The following is a 17,487-nucleotide window of genomic DNA, read 5'->3' as shown; positions in this document are numbered from 1 at the left end:
TGTCTAGCCTGCTGCTTCTTCAGCTCCCACAGGACACCCACATCATTGCAGTGGGAGGACCAGAGGTAGGGAGATAGCAACATGGCTTCCAGCTCATCCTTGTGTGTTCTCCTCTATCCCAATCTCCCCCATTTTACATCCATCTTTCTTTCCTGATATTTTTTTCCCTGATGACTTCAAGGCCAACATCAGATACAGGAGCAGCAGCCATTCAGAAATTATATTAAGTCAGTCCCCTTTGATAAAGCCATATTCTTATCATTTCTAAAGTTCTATTTCTTTGGTCAAACCCATGTGCTTCCTATACACATGTGCATATTCTCTATGGAAAGTGCATACAGCTACGGGTTTTCTAAGATTATCTCATTTAATCCTCACAGCAACCATGAAATGTGTACTACTATTATCCCCATTACAGATGAAGAAACTAGGCTCACCAAGACCAAGTGACCCTCCCTGTGTCACACTCCTAAATGAGTGATGAAGCTGAAACTCAAACGCTGGGAACATGATAAAGAGAGTGCAAAAGTTTAAATGTTATACTGCCATCTTTAGTTATGCTCCTTGGCGTGGTTCTGTAAGGTTTAGACGTTTACTAAGTGTTCTTTTCATCAGGGACTTAGCTCAGAAGAAGTTCGGGGCTCAAAACTGAGAAAATGCACTTGATCAGGGAACAGAATTTTTGAGATGGAAAGAGATTTAAAAATCATTGAGCCCAATTATATATAAAAGAAGATAAATCTCAGAGAATAGATTGTGCGAGTTAAGCAAAGTCTCTTGATGAGGAGTTTCTGCCTAAACTCTGTGGCCTTCTGCCACACCACACTCCAAACGTGAGCAAACTGAGGTTCACCTTCAATACACAGTAATGCAGGGATCTGGGACATAGCATGGAGCATCTCCTGAGCCTTTAGAACTTTAGATTTGTTTATGGTATGTAACTATCTCTCTAGTGTCCTTTGGCCTAAGAGAAATAACTCTATTTCATTATTCCTGTGATATAAGAGCCCTTTCTGGTGTAATTCAAGTCTCTGGACTTACACTCAATTACACTTCAGCTGGAGGTACGATTAGGAAAATCCCTTACAATAATTCTGCTAATAGTTTCCAGCAAACTTCAACCTGGAGCGACATTTGAATGAATTTATCTGTAGTGGGCTTCTGCAAGAATCAGTAAGTCATTCTGATTCATTCTCATTTTCTAGAGGAAAGTATTTATTTTCTAAGATGAGACTGAAGAGAAATGAGAATCATTTGTATGGGATGAATCGTAGCTTGCTGATTAAGATTACCTCCTTTTCCTTTATTACTCCTGAAGGATTAAACCATGGGAATTTTGGAACTTGAAGCTACAGATTTCTTCTTGGGATCTTTCCAAAATCTTAAGAGAACCACTAAATATCCCTACGGGATTCTAGTAATTTGCACCATTTTGACGTTAGAATTTTATCTGGAAAAATAGTTTGAAAACCCAGCTGGTTGAAAATCAGACCATGCTTCATCTGCTAGTAGATAAATACATGAAAATGTTTCCAGAAAAATAATCAATTCTCTTATATCCTCCAGTGAAAATAAACAGCAAAAATACAAGTCATCATTTTAAGAGAGATGAAGTTATTAACTGGTAACTCAAATCTATGATTTTTTAAATAATGATCAATTTCTTACAACAGCGGAAGGGTATACAAAAGTAAAAATTCTCCTGAGGAATTTAGATTACAGACAAACCCCAAAAGATCAGAGGTCCCTGTGAGACTATGCCCATTCATTTCTACCTTATGGAGACCATAATGCAATTGGAATGAATTTGCGTCTATAAGTTTGGAAGACACAACAACTAAAATTTTAGAACATCCCACTAGAAATTCTTTACTCTAACTGGGAATTAATCCTTATAGGATTGAAATAGCATATAAGTTTGTTTCCTTTGACAGATAGTTATAAAAAACGGAAAATTGAGGTTCCCAGGAGTCAATTATAAAACCTGTTTGACTGTCCTGGGGGATTAATAATTATGCACCCAGTTCCAACGTGATTTTTCCCCCCCGCACCACTAAGCAATTCTCGGATACCAGCTGGGTGTCCTTCAATTCAACTCAATTCTGACACTATCTATCCAGAAATAGCAATAGATTTCACAGGTTAAAGGCTCAGTCTCACAAAATCGTCCGCCACTTCAAATGTCAATCACAAGCCCAGGTTATTACCTGTGTTTCTGATCAACTGGCTATAAATTAGAGGTTCCCATAACCCCTTCCTTGGGCTCGATTAATTTGCTTGAGCAGCTCACAGAACACAGGATGCTGGTTTACTCACTATATTACCGGTTTATTACAAAGGATATTAAAGAATACAAATCAACACCCAGATGAAGAAATACATAAGGCAAGATATGGGGTCAGGGCACAGAGTTTCCATGGCCTCTTCAGAATGCACCACTCTCCCCAAATCTCCCAATGTTCACCCACTGGGAAGCTCTCTCAACTCTGTCCCTTTGGGTTGTTATGGAGGCTTCATTACCTAAGCATGATTGATTAAACCACTGGCCATCGGCGACTGAACTCCATCTCAAGTCCCTCTCCCCTCCCCAGAGGTCACAGGGGTGGGACTGAAAGTTCCAACCCTATAATTACATGGTTGGTTCCTCAGGTGACCATCCCCCAACCCTGGGTGCTTTCCAAAAGTCACATCATCAGCATCACGAAAGACATCTTTATTGCTCTTGTTACACAGAAAATTCCAAGGGTTTTAGGAACCCTTTGTGCCAGAAATGAGGACAAAAACCAAATACATATTTCTTTTGATAAATCACAGTATCACACGAATAGACCTCTGAACAGACTACTGAAATACCATGATCTTTCCCTGGGGTGCAGCCTCCACTCTAGCCAAATTTTATCATCAGTCTTAGCTACTAGAGATTACGGAAAGCTAAGATGATAGCAATTCAACATTTAGAAAAATTATTTTTGTCTAATTTAGAAATATTTTTGAAAAATTATAAAAATATTACAAAAATACATACCCACCAAAGTTAATGCATTTTAACATCTTGCTATATTTGCTGTAGTTTTTTTCTTTCCTTACAGACACAGCTAAAGCCCAATCATATTTCCTCTACCCTCCTTTCCTTCTACCCCTCTAAAGGGTACTGCAGTCTGTAAGTTGGTATATCTTACTCCCATGCATGATTTTCAATATTAAGTTAATATGTAGGAATTCGTTAAAAATATATAGTATTGTTTTGCATAATTTTTAACTTATAGAAATGACATTCTGTACCAGAATTTCTCAACCTTGGCTCTATTGATATTTTGGGTCATGTATTAGTTTCCTATTGCTGCTGTAACAAATCACCCAAAACTCAGTGGCTTGAAACAACACCAATTTATCCTCTTACAGGTCTGGAGGTCAGAAGTGTGAAATGAGTCTTACAGGTCTAAACTCAAGGTGTCAGTAGGGCTGGTTCCTTCTGGAGGCTCTAGGAGAGAATTCATTTCCTTGCTTCTATCAAATTCTAAAGGGTATCCTCATTCCTTGGCTTGTGGCCTTGCATCACATAGCCTTTTTTCCACCTGCTTTCATCATCACATTGCCTTCTTCCTTCTTTGCCTTCTTATTGCCCTCTTATAAGGACACTTACAATTATACTTACCCAGAGTCCATCAGGATGATCTCCCCATTTTAAGACCTTTAATTTAACCACATGTGCAAAGTCCCTTTTGCCATAGAACACAGAATTCACAGGTTTCAGGGATTAGTATATGGACATGTTTGGGAACCATTACTGAGCCTACTACAGTCCAGATAATTCTATGTTCTGAAGGGGGCTGTCCTGGACATTGCCAAAGGTTTAGAATCCCTGGTCTCTTTCCACTACATGCCAGTAACACTCAAGTTTTGACAACCAAAAATGCCTCCAGACATTGCCAGATATCTCCTGGGGGGCAAAATCACAGCAGTTGAGAACAGTTCGTCACTTGGTATTTTTAAATTCTACATTGCATTTGAGAATTATCAATGTCAGAACGTTAACACCTAGTTCATTAATTTTAAGTGCTTCATAATATTCTGTTGAATGAATAAAAGCTTTTTTCCCTCAATTTTTTCTTCTATTACAAACAATGCTTCACAAATAATCTGAACCTGTCTCATAAGCATGAGCAAAGTGCTTCTTTATGCTAAAGCAATGGTTCTCACCCTCTGACTTGATCAGAAACACCTGGAGAGCTCCCTGAAACACAGATTGCTGGGGAACAGGCCCAGAGTTTCTGATTCAGTAGGACCGAAAATACTGAATTTTTCACAAGTTCCCAGGTGATGCTGAAGCTGCTAGTCTAGGGACCACTCTTTGAGAACCACTGCTCTAGGATATATACTTATAAGTATGATGTCAAGTATGATTTGCTAGGTATTGTCAAATTGCCACCACACTGGTTATAACAATTTCACTCCCACTCTCAAGGAATAAATTCATGTTTCCCTACAACCTGACCAATAATTGGTGCAGAGAGGCTATGGTTTTTTGCAAAAGTAAAGGGATTAAAGTAGCTAACATAGTCTACTACTTTATATTTCCCACATTACCAAAGAAGTCACACATATTATCATACAGTTATTACCCATTTGGGGTTCCTATTCTGTGTGTTGCCTGTTCTTATTTTTTGCCTGGTTTTCTACAGAGTTAATTGCAGGAATTCTTTCAAACTTCAGATACTGAATTTCTGTTAGTTGTACACATTTCAAGTATCTTTTCCTGGTATGTTTCTTGTCTTTGGAATTTGCCTCTTTGCTTCTTTTGACAAAAAGACATTCATTTTAATGTAGTCAAATTTATCCATCTTTATTTATTTTTAATCTTAAGAAATCCTTCTCTGCCCTAAGGTCAAAGGGACATTTCTCTTAATTTTTTAAAAATTTGCCTTTCACAGCTTCATGCTTAGTTCAACTGGAATTTATTTTTGTGCATGATGTGAGGCTGGGATCTGTTTTAATTCATCCAGCAGGTATAGCTGGTTGACTCAGCCTTATGTATTGGGTAGCTGGATTCATGGTTTGTAATGTCTCCTCTGCCATACGTCCCCATATGAGCATGATTCTGTTTTTCAGCTTTCTATTCTATTCCATTGAATATTTTTGTACCAACACCATACAGTTTTAACTACCATAGGTTTATAACAGGGCTTAATATATTTTAGGTTAAATATTCCTTTATTCTTGTTCAAAATGCCATGGCTCTTCTCTTTATCCCGTCAAGTAAAATTTAACATCAGCTCAAGTTCTATGGGAAAAAAATGTATGGAATTTTTATAGTTTTTGCACAGAAGTTATAACGGTCAGCTACTATCATTATAACATCAGGTCTTCCATCCAGTAACATGATACATTTGTCCACTTACTTAGGTCTTTTACGTTCTTTAATAAAGTTTTAAAATCTTGTTCTTAAATGTCTTCAGTATCTTTTTGCACATTTGTTCCTAGGTCCTTAAAATATTGTGCTATTCTTAATGCTGTTTTATTTGCATTTTCTAATTGTTCCTTTTGTATAGAAATGCTAATAATGTTTGTACATGGATGCTGTATCCAGCAGCCTTGCAGCCTCCTTCAAATAGTTTGTAGATTTTCTGTGGGTCTTTCTAAATAGGCAACATCATTATCTGCAAAAAATGATACATGTTTCTTCCTTTCCCTTTCTCATGCTTCCTGGTCTTATCATGCCAACTAGGATCTCCAATTCTATACTGATGAGAGCTGCTGAAAGTGGGAATCCTTGTCTTATTCCTGGCTTTTTTTTTTTTTTTTTTTTTTTTTTTTTGCGTTATGTGGGCCTCTCACTGTCGTGGCCTCTCTCGTTGCAGAGCACAGGCTCCGGACGTGCTGGCTCAGCGGCCATGGCTTATGGGCCTAGCCGCCCCGCGGCATGTGGGATCTTCCCGGACCGGGGCACGAACCCGTGTCCCCTGCATCGGCAGGCGGACTCTCAACCACTGCGCCACCAGGGAAGCCCTTATTCCTGGCTTTGAAAATGTTGCTTCTGCCATGTCACCATTAAGTATAATATTTGCTATAGCTTTTTAACTCATCACTCACCAGGTTAAGAAAGTTTGCTGAGAGATGTTGTCTTGGGCAAATATTGAACTTAATGAAATGTGTATCTTGTGTTTATTGGTGGATTATATATGAGGTAAATTATACTGATTTACTTAAGACAGTTGAAATTTTTATCAAAGTTATTGATGAATATATTTTAAAGAGTCAAATGATTCTACTTATCTGTTGTGAAACACAGCAGACTCTCTCCCTCAACATTTCCTTCCCCACAAAGGCAATGACTTTTGTGTCTTCTGATTCTTTCAGTGCTCGTTTCCATCTCTCTAAATAAAATGCCTGCATTGTTACTTCTTGATTTTTCAGAGTTTTAATCCTCTATTAACTTTTCACTGTATAATCATCTTTTACTCTCAGCTCCTACCACACAGATCCTCTCCCTTCCCTCTCTCATCCTAAGAGAGTCAGGTACTTATTTTACTCTGAAGAATATTCTGTGTTTAATTACTATAGCTATTCAAACACTATTCACAGCTGAACCATGCATTACACTATGATTATTTTTCCTTTGCTGACAACTTCATTTTCTCAGCATGCACTGTCTTGTTATTTGCTAAGTTTTCTATGAGTTTACAAATAACACCGAACTCTTTTCCAACTGTCTATAACTCCTTTCAAGATCAGATACATCAGGTATTCTATCAACTTTATTTTCCTGAAGAAGTTTCTCCCAGATTCTCACCTACTCCAATCTGCATTTGTCCTGTGATGGATCTCCAATATCCAATATCCTATGTCTTCGTTCTTTGGTTTATTCCTCATTTTATAAAATGTATCCTCCAGTAGATTCCAGAGAAAGAATGTGTGGTGAAAAAACAGTATGGTGAGCATAGAATTCTGAGAAGGAAATAATTTTTCTTCAGAACTTTGTAAAATTACTCCATTGTTTTCCAACTTCTAGTGTTGATGTTGCGAAATAAGAATTCATTTTTATTTCTGATGTTTTGCACATAAACATATTTATTTTCTTTCTGAAACCTTGTTTAATCTTTTTGATAATGTTAATCCACATTCCACCCCTTTCAGAACCCCTATTATTTGGATGTTGTACTGGTCTTCTGACTTTGTCTTTCTTCCATTTATTTTTTCATATTCATTTTTTGTTCTTTATTCTGAGAAATTTAATATTATCTATTTAGCTAATTTTAAGAACAAAATTATATGCCCATTTGATTAATTTTTTTGTTTTGTTCTATCCCTCTTTATTAATTTCTGTGTGCTAATCTACCAATTACTAAGAGCAGCATATGAAATCTTTATGACTTAATATTTGACATACCTTCATGAAATTCTAAGTTTTTACTTTATATCCTGTGGCTATGTTTTTAGGTACTTAGAGGTTGCAAATTGTTATAGCTTCCTGATGAACTGTTCCCTTTATCATTATGTAATGATTCTCTACTTAGTATTACACCAGTTTTCTTCTAGTCAAAATTAGTCTCACATATCACTTCCTTTCCTTAACTCACAACCTGTTTCATTATGTTTTAGGTATCCCTCTTTGAAACAACACATAGGTAGGGTTTGTTTTTTCACAGTCTGAAACTCTCCACTTTAAACTGGTAAAAAAAAAAAAAATTATACATTTATATTTTTGTTACTTTAGATATATTTAGATTATTTTGTACTTTCAACTTATACTTTTTCACATGTTTTGTCCTTCCATGCTTTGTCATTGAATAATCAAGTTTTATTTATTTGTCCTTTTTCCTTCCGCTACCACTGCTAAGTTAAATAGTTTATATCAGGAATAATCTTAGAAAGTAGTCCTTCAAAGAATGAGGTTTCTGTACTGCCTGGGATGACTAATTCAAATAATTAAGGGGAAATTGGTTTGCCTCTACACAAGGGGAAAATAGTAACTCAAGGGTCCTCTAAGAAGCCTCTTAATGCTTCCATGTTCAATAGTAAAAGTTAATGACTATCTACAGCAACTAAAAAAAAGGAATCAGTACTAATGAGGAATCAGACTCTTTAGAAATGGAGGTTTAGGTAACCCAACAGGTAAAAATATATCTAACCAGTTTTTTCCCCATTTAACCTACTGTCTTTCCAAACTCATTTATTAAGAGTATATGGAATATATAATTCTATCCTCATATCTTTCACCTCTATTTCACTATGCTAAAGCATAGGTATTTTACATATATCTGTTTTCTATTTTATGAGTTTTCTCTTCAGTTGTTTCTAATTGGATATTTAACCTCTCCATTGGGTTTTAATTTCAAATTCCCAAGTGTTTTCATTTTTAGAAGTTCAATTTTATTTTTTTCCTCAAATCTGCCTAAGCATCATTTTGTTGTTTTTTTCTTAAGTTTCCTGGTCCTTTTTTTTTCTTGTTAGCCATTTAAAAGATACTAATTGTATAGCTTCAGATTATTATTTTCTCTCAGGATTTGGCATGCTAAAGTTGTTTTGTCTGCTGACACTAACTCATGACAGAACTTAAATTCACCTTAGGTGGAAATATTTTTTCCTGTGGCCTGGATTATGGAAAATACCCTCCAAACATATTTGCATTTATTCCTTGCTGGCATTCTAGGGACAGCACCAGCTTGGGGACCACTTTTTTGTTAATTTACCAATTCAGTAGTATGGAATAACATAGGTTTAACCCAAGTGTGGTTAAATTTGGGGTCTAACAGGCTTTTCCTTTGCCATTAAATGAAATGCACTTTAGTTCTGGCTGTAGACAAGCCCTACCCTAGAGCTCCAATTTTCACTGCGTGTTTCATTGAGTTGCAGTCCTTTGCCAATTGCCAGAGCAAAGCACGCTCATACTCTAGTGAATGATAAGATAAATAAGTACAGCATAAAACAGTCAATTTTACTACAGAAGTATTCATTTTCAAACATTGATTTCATCATGATCAAAGTGGGGGCTAGGGCTAAAATATTAGGCAGGGAGAAGAGCAAGTTCATAAATGAACGCAAGTCAGGCATCTACTGGAAACAGAGAAGAGTGAAAGACAGTTGGAAGACAAAAGATGTGATGTGGATGGAGGTGAACAGACCAGCTGCAGTGGTCTTATGAAAGCCTCCTATCAACACAGAGGGGAAGAAATTCTGATTAGAAAATTATATATCTTGTTTTTATGTAAAAATTTGAGTCATACCACAGAAATATGAAATAATTACATATTAAATGCTGCCTTTTGATTGACTTAATCATTTCAAACATGAAGGACATATAATAATTAATAGGTTTTTGTGGTAAAAATTGGTCATTTCTGGTTTAACACTTGTTCTTCTTTAGTTTCTTGGGGAAAATAAGGCAGCAGGTGAGCAAGATTTTTTCTCTTGGCCACTGCCCGAGAAAGGGGTTGAAGAGGAGGAATAGGGGTTGTTAGAGAGGGCTGTACATAAGCCCAGCTCAGTCAACATGGACACAGAGCACAGAACAGGAGGGAGTAAAAACACCTGCTAAACCATATTGCCAACTATGTTTTTCAGAGGACAGAAGAATTGGGGAATTCTGTGCTTTTGAGGAATGGATGCTAGACATGTACACATGTTGAAGTTGTAAATTATATGAATCTGACACCTTTTTCAAGAAAATCCTGAATTTTATATATATTAGACAGAACAGAAATAGAATAAACAAGAATCTGTGACTATGCGAGCCAAGGGTTTCTAAATCTGGCTATACTATCAAAATCATCTAGGGAGAGTTTGAAAAATTGCAAATGCCTGAAGCCCATCCTTGAGACTAGAATTTCACTGCCCTCTTTTTAAGTTGCCCCAAGTGACTCTTGGGTTGCTAATGCAACATGCGTCAGCAGACCAGCACTTGGAAAATGCAAATAAAATGTTCCTTGATTATAATTTGTATTCAATTTAAAATGTTTTTTATCAGTTCTCTTCATCTTAAAAATGACAATGACACCCATTGTTTAAAAAATTAACTTATAATTATTAAAGTTATTCTTCCAGGGATTAAAAAATGTATACTTCATATATTCCCAAAAACTGTATCTCTTTTTTTTCTTACTGTAAATAATTCACATGACGATAAAGGTAGAATTATAAACCAATAAGGAAAAGACATTACTTAATAGCACATGATAATTAGCTATCTGGAAAGACAGTACAGTAGTCCCTCAGTATCTGCAGGAAATTGACTCCAGCTGCCCACCCCCACCGCCCTAAGATTTCCAAAATCTGCAGATGCTCAAGTCCTTTATATAAAATGGCATAGTATTGGCCTACACACATCCTCCCATATACCTTAAATCACGTCTAGTTCACTTACAATACCTAAAACAGTGTAAATGCTATGTAAGTAGTTGTGAAGATAATGTAAAGGCTATGTAAATAGCTGCCAGGCGTGTGGCAAGTTCAAGTTTTGCTCTTTGGAACTTTCTAGATTTTTTTTTTGCGAATACTTTCTATCCACAGTTGGTTGAACTTGTGGATGCAGAACACACAGGTACCGAGGGCTGACTGTAAGTTATAGCCATTCCTCATGCCTAAGCCAAAATAAATTCCAGAATTATCAACATTACAATAACATTAAATAAAAATACATTAAATATTCTTTAATCCAGAATTAGAAGAAACATTTTTCAGTCTGATACAAAACCTAGAAGCCATAAAAGTACTGATAAATTCGAAAATATAAAATAGAACATTTCTACAAAGTGAAAGAAAGATTATTCTTAAAATGGTAAAAGGGGATGTATATGTATAATTTTTAAAGTTCCTAAAATAATATAAAGACAACTCAATAGAAAAATGAGGAAATGTGATAATAGATAGTTCTCACAGAAAAGGAAATGTCTTTTAAAAATATGACAAGATGCTAAACTTCATTCATGATAATATAAATGCACATGAAAACATACAATCACAAAAATGCACATAAAAAGTAGATATAACCTTTAACCTCTCAAAATTGACAGTCTGTTTGATAACACAGTTTTACGACTATGGGGGAAACTGAATCCCTCACACATTTTTTGTGAGAGTATAAAATGGCACAGCCTCCTTGTAGGACAATTTTGTAACATGTACCAATGACAATCCCTTTCCCAACTCAAAACAACCACTGTTAGCATTTTGGTGTTTTCCTATTTCCATATGTACTTATGTGCTTGTTAGTGTGTGTATAATATGTAAAAATAAATACACATATACACAAACATATGTATCTTTTAGAAGAGATGGTGGCAGTATGTTCTTTACTACACTGGTTTTTATAGTTAGTAAATGATGGTAGGTTCATTAAAAAAATATAATACAGCAGTTAATATGAGGGTACTAACTAATATTTATACGGCTAGTCTTTATATTTACTTTGGAGGTTTAATAAGCCTGACATTAATAGACATATGCTCCAACTGTAAATTTAAAGAATACTCTCTCGCACAGACATAGAAAACAAACTTATGGTTACCAAAGGGGAAGGATGGGTGGGAGGGATAAATTAGGAGTTTGGAATTAACATATACACACTACTATATATAAAAATAGATTAAAAAAACCGAGGCCCTACTCTACAGCACAGGGAAGTATACTCAGTATTTTGTAATAACCTACATGGGAAAAGAATCTGAAAAAGAATATATATATATATATATATATATAACTGAATTACTTTGCTGTACATCTGAAAGTAACACAACATTGTAAATCAACTACATTTCAATAAAAAATAATTTTTTAAAAAAAGAATACTATTTTGACCAACAATGCATTTGAAGTCCCTTAAAAACAACAGCAGAATCTTGAACAATAGGCTCTTAGAGTAATAAAATTAAATATAACAATAATAAGTAATATATTACTACCACTAAAAATACACATTTAAAATAATCTAGTCCTTGTCCTAACCACCTAGTAAAAGTAATCTTTCAAAACAAGTGCTATAAGGAATTAAGGGGTGCTTGGCTTCATGGCCATCAGCAGGATAAGAAGGTTTAATTTGGAATCACTGCATTAACATCTTCCCAATGCATAGTCGCATTTTGGGGAAAGGATTAAAACACAATGTTTAGTGCTTTACGATCGGATGGAGAAGGAATCAGCTATACTCCAAATTAAATGTTTAATTATACAAATTACATTTGTGTCAATCAAAAATACAAACAAAAAAGGGGGAAATAAATATACCAAGTAATTTATAATTCCACTATAACACCTGAGAAGGCATTGTTTCAACATACGAATTCCACTTTCACACATTTAATTAGAGATTAGTGTATGTTCCTTAGTATTAAGTTTGTATTAACTTAATATAGAAGTTATATATACATTTTTCCACCTTAAAAACCTGGTGACCAATTTTGTAGCAAAATTTGATCATGGAAAACACTTCTTTATGTAAAATTTATAGACTATAGACCTTGCCTTGTAAAGCTTTTTAAAAGTCCCCGATGTTATTTATTCATAATTCCAGCCTTTCTTCACATATGCTATTTTTCCACTTAGCTTTTATGTCCTTTAGACATTCAAAATCTGACTTCAAAACTCACATCTTGTAATAAGTCTTCCCAGTAACATTCCCCCTTCACCTAACCCCACTTCCAAGTGTCAGTTCTGCCTTTCTGAACTGAAAAGCACTGAAGGTTAGGGGTAGTATTATGCCTCTTAATGTTTTTACATCTTCCCATATAGTACCTTCTTTATTGATCTGCACACAGTTGGCACTTACTGAATGTATTTAGTGATTGTTTCAAGGATCCTACAAATGCTTGAGTTTGTAGCACACATGTGAATTATTGCCTGACAGAATTTAATGTCTCCTTCCTCTTTGCAGGGAGATCAAAATGGGTGCTCAAAAAGCCAGCAAAGTGCCGTCTCCTTTATCACAATTCCTCTTAACAACTGTGTTCCAGTTCTAAAATTATTTGATTGTTGCTAAGATCTTATTTTTTGGAGAAGCTGTAAAGTTCAATGCCATTTCGTCAAACCATATTTTCCTTTTCCAACGTGATTTTTTTTTTCTCTTACACCAAGCTGGGTTGTTCAGGATAAGCTGAGTTGTCTGTATTAACAAGCTAACCCCTAAACCTCAGTGGTTTGAGGCAACAAATGTTTATTTCTCACTCATGCTACATCTTCATGGGTGGGGGAAAAGGCTCTGCACTGCACTGTGGCTCAGGGGTCTAGATGAATGGAGTGTCATGATCTCAACACTATGCAGTGAAAGAGAGAGCCAGAGGATCTCATGCCACATCGTTAATGCTTCAGCCTAGAAATGAACAGCCTCTTGCACTCACAGCTAATGGCCGACACTTGCTCACAGCCCCACCCAGCGACTGGGAAATGAGGAGCATATGGAGAGTCAGTGAGCAGTAACTGTCTCTGTCTGGCAGCTTCACTATAGAATCTTGGCCACAGTATGTGCCATTTCCCCCCCCCCCTTTTTTTTATTGGATTATAGTTGATTTACAATGTTGTGCTGGTTTCAAGTGTACAGCAAAGTGAATCAGTTATACATGTACATATATCCACTCCTTTTTAGATTCTTTTCCCATATAGGTCTTTACAGAGTATTGAGTAGAGTTCCCTGTGCTATACAGTACGTCCTCACCGGTTATTTATTTTATATATAGTAGTGTGTATATGTCAATCCCAACCTCCCAATTTATCCCTCCCCCCTCCTTTCTCCCCTGGTAACCACAGGTTAGGTTTGTTTTCTACATCTGTGACTCTATTTCTGTTCTGTAAATAGGTTCATTTGTACCATTTTTTAGATTCCACACATAAGCAATATCATATAACATTTGTCTTTCTCTGTCTGACTTACTTCACTCAGTATGACAATCTCAAGGTCCATCCATATTGCTGCAAATGGCATTATTTCAGACTATACTACAAAGCTACAGTAATCAAAACAGTATGTTACTGACACAAAAATAGAAATACAGATCAATGGAACATGATAGAAAGTCCAGATATAAACCCACGCACCTATCATCAACTAATCTATGACAAAGGAGGCAAGAATATACAATGGAGAAAAGACAGTCTCTTCACTAAGTGGTGCTGGGAAAACTGGACAGCTACATGTAAAAGAATGAAATTAGAACACTTCCTAACACCATACACAAAAATAAACTCAAAATGGATTAAAGACCTAAATGTAAGGCCAGATACTATAAAACTCTTAGAGGAAAACGTAGGCAGAACACTCTCTGACATAAATCGAAGCAAGATCTTTTTTGATCCACCTCCTAAAGTAATGAAAATAAAATAAATAAATGAGATCTAATTAAACTTAAAAGCATCTGCCCAACAAAGGAAACCATAAAAAAAAATTAAAAGATAACCCACAGAATGGAGAAAATACTTGCAAACAAAGCAACCAACAAGGGATTAATCTCCAAAATATACAAATAGCTCATGCAGCTCAACATCAAAAAATAAGATAAAATAACACGACCCAATCAAAACAAGGGCAGAAGATCTAAATAGACATTTCTCCAAAGAAGACATACAGATGGCGAAAAACACATAAAAAGATGCTCAACATCACTAATTATTAGAGAAATGCAAATCAACTCTACAATGAGGTATCACCTCCCACCAGTCAGAATGACAATCATCAAAAAGTCTACAAATGATAATGCTGGAGAGGGTGTGGAGAAAAGGGAACCCTCCTGGACACTGTTGGTGGGAATGTAAGTTGGTACCACCACTATGGAAAACAGTATGGAGGTTCCTTAGAAAACTAAATATAGAACTACCATATGGTCTAGCAATCCCACTCCTGGGCATATATCTGGAGAAAACCATAATTTGAAAAGATACATACACCCCAATGTTCATTGCAGCACTAATTATAGTAGCCAAGATATGGAAGCAACCTAAATATCCACTGACAGAGGAATGGATAAAGAAGATGTGGTACATATATACAATGGAATATTACTCAGCCATTTCCCTTTGTAATTATTCCCAAAGTGGTCCTAAATTTTTTAAATTCCAAATTACTAGTTGATGTTATTCAACCCTCAATCCTCAATTATGCAAACTTTCACCCAGAAACAACCTGTTTTAATCTGTTTTCTTTTTTATACTTCATGTCTCACCTAGGTAATGAACTTGCCTCATTCATTCTTCCTTTTCTTTTCAGAAACATCGTTTGTCTTCATTGGTGCTCCAGTGGTCTTCATCTTCCAGAATCTTTTTAGGAGCATCAGAGTCAGAACGAACTCATAGAATAAACCTTCCTGCCCTTTGCTTTTCCACTTCCGGTCAGGATACTGTCCTTAATGGGGTTCTACCTCACCTCTCCTTGATCACCTCCTTTTTCTTATTCTATGATAGGATTTGAGGCTGCCTAGGCTCCTCCTTCCCTTTGCTCTTTTAATCATCTCCCATTGTCCTTTTAATGCATTGGTTCTTAGTTGTGGCTACATATTAGAATTGCTTGGCCAGCCTTTACAACTGGCTGATGCTCCAGGTTCTGGGGCCCAGCAGAAGGAGCCTACCACACACATCTGCCCTCCAATGTAGAGAGAGTCTTAGAAGAGAGAAAGTGCTGCTGGAGATAGATTTTGACAATGAGTAGGAGTTGACCAAGTAAAGAGGGTGAGTATCCCAGTTAATGACAATATCAGATGAGCTCCCTGCAAACAGGGCAGGGACAGAGTCAGGTCTATATGTTAAAAAATGATCCCTCTGGGGCCTGCATAGGGCACAAACTGGAAGGAGAAAGACTGCAGGCCTGGAGAGCAGAGGGCTATGATAGGATGGTCTTGACAAAAAGTGGGCACATCCCTCTATGGTTGTATTTATTCAACATTACTAACTGCCTATTTATGTGCTCATATATACACTAAATTGTATCAACTACAAATGTACTCAGCTTTGAGCAGCAAAATCACCTGATTTTTTGTGACTTAATAAAGGTTTGTTTTTATCATACTCACACAAATTTTTTTTAATGCTTGGGTTCCACCTAAACCAACTGAACTAGCATCTCCTGGGTGTGGGGGCGTGTTGCCCACAGCAATCATCTGCTCACTAATATGCCCTTGATTTGCTATCTTCCCTTCCGTACCTCATTTCCTCATTCCCTCATAGTGCCTCCTGGTATTACCTCCCAAATAAATTATCTAGACCTAAATCTTTATTTTAATGTCTGCTTTGAAAAATGGTAATAATGATAGTGCCTATCACATATGAATGTTGAAAGGATTAAATGAGTTAATACTGTGAAGCATGTGTCATTGGCACATGCCCTGCTCTCTTTCTAGCACACCGGAGCCCATAGCTGAGCAGGGCTAGCTCCTCCTTTCCATCTCAGCTTAAACATCACCTTCTCCAAGAAGCCTTTATATTACCTGAAGACCTCTCTATGCATCTCTCTCACACTCTATGGCTGTTTTCTTTCCTAGTACTCAAAATTGTAATCATGTTCACTTATTTTTATCTGTCTCCTCCTGCTAGAGTGAAAGCCCCAAAGGACGGGTGCTGACTTGTTCACCCCAACTTACTGGTGTAACACACAGTCTGACACATCACAGAGGCCCAGTATATATTTGGTGAATGAATGGATGTCTCCCACCCAGCTATGTAGCCTTAAAGGATTTTCAAAAAATACTGTAGCTTCTCTAAGTAAAGAAAACATTGGGGAACATTGGACGTTAGAAACTTGGTAGTCAGAATAATGGCACCCAAAAATGTTCATGCCCTAAATTCTAGAACCTGTGGATATGTTAGTTTACGTGGCAAAAGGGGTATGGCAGATGTAATTAAGTAACAGACCTTAAAATAGGGAGAGAAGCCTGGATTACCCAGGTGAGCGCAATCTAACCAAGGGAGACATTAAAAACCAAGAAATGTTCTCCAGTTACAGAAGAGGAAGTCAGAGAGATTGAAGCATGAGAAGGACTTCATCCATCTTTGCTGAAGAGAAGCCACGTGGAGAGCAAGCAGCTTCTAGGTGCAGAGACCAGCCCCAGGCTAACAGCCAGTAAGGAAACAGGCCTCTATCCCACAGCCACACAGAACAGAATTCAGCCAACAATTTGAATGAGCTAGAAGACTTGTTCCGTTTCCAGAGCTTCCAGAAAGGAAGCTTGTCCTTTTGAGTCTCTACAGGATCCAGGCAGGCCACACTGTGCATTAGCTGAGCTGCGGGGTAATAAATGGATGTCGTTTGAAACTGTTAAGTTTGTGAAAATGTTATGGCAAGTGGTGGAAAACTATACTAGATAACCCTAAAACTCTTGCTTGGTGAGATATGTCTGAAGACAGAGAACTAGAGGCCCATGACTGGACAGTAACAGCAGAGATCCAAGGGAACCCTTGAAGTAAACCTACAGTGTTCACTAACATCCTCGAACTCTAGACAAAAACATGCTTCTGGAAACCAGGAATTAATACTATTTCCTTTTACTTATGTGTCTTCTCATAGACTTTGTTGTT

This window comes from Tursiops truncatus, chromosome 6 (genome assembly GCF_011762595.2).
Source record: "Tursiops truncatus isolate mTurTru1 chromosome 6, mTurTru1.mat.Y, whole genome shotgun sequence".
Classification (NCBI taxonomy): Eukaryota; Metazoa; Chordata; class Mammalia; order Artiodactyla; family Delphinidae; genus Tursiops; species Tursiops truncatus.
The sequence above is the reverse complement of the archived record's forward strand: the minus strand, read 5'-3'. Positions refer to the sequence as shown.